The following is a 409-nucleotide window of genomic DNA, read 5'->3' as shown; positions in this document are numbered from 1 at the left end:
GATCTATATCATAGGACCATCTTACAGACCAGTTTCTCGGACACCTAACACATGCCAGACAATGTTTCCTATTCCTGAAGTCGTAAATGCAGTATACAACTTCAAAACAAGATAATCCTGAAGTCACAAATGTAGCATACAATTTTAAAACAGAATAATCCTCAAGTCGAAAATGCAGCATACAACTTCAAAACAAGATAATCCTTGTAAGTTGGATTAATCGTTTTGAGTTTCTTGTAAGTAGGATTAATATACCGCGTTTACTATTGTGATTGTTGTTTTAACAACTCTTGTTGTGATTGTTAGTACTTTGTTTTTCTTGTTACTCCCGCGTGGTGTCTGCATTGCTGTCTTTGTGTTAGTGCGACCTTTGTCTTGTTCATGAATATAATTAGTGTAGGCAAGCTTT

General features: G+C 35.5%; 1 protein-coding gene across 1 annotated transcript in view; it reads left to right on the top strand.

The window, feature by feature from the left end:
* The window catches only part of LOC119588241 (uncharacterized protein DDB_G0284671-like), a 9,159-nt gene that overhangs the window by 7,619 nt on the left and 1,131 nt on the right, over positions 1-409 (top strand). The gene's annotated exons all lie outside the window — the stretch shown is intronic.

The sequence above is a fragment of the Penaeus monodon genome, chromosome 23 (assembly GCF_015228065.2).
Source record: "Penaeus monodon isolate SGIC_2016 chromosome 23, NSTDA_Pmon_1, whole genome shotgun sequence".
Lineage (NCBI taxonomy): Eukaryota > Metazoa > Arthropoda > Malacostraca > Decapoda > Penaeidae > Penaeus > Penaeus monodon.
This window is presented reverse-complemented; position numbering and strand designations above follow the sequence as displayed.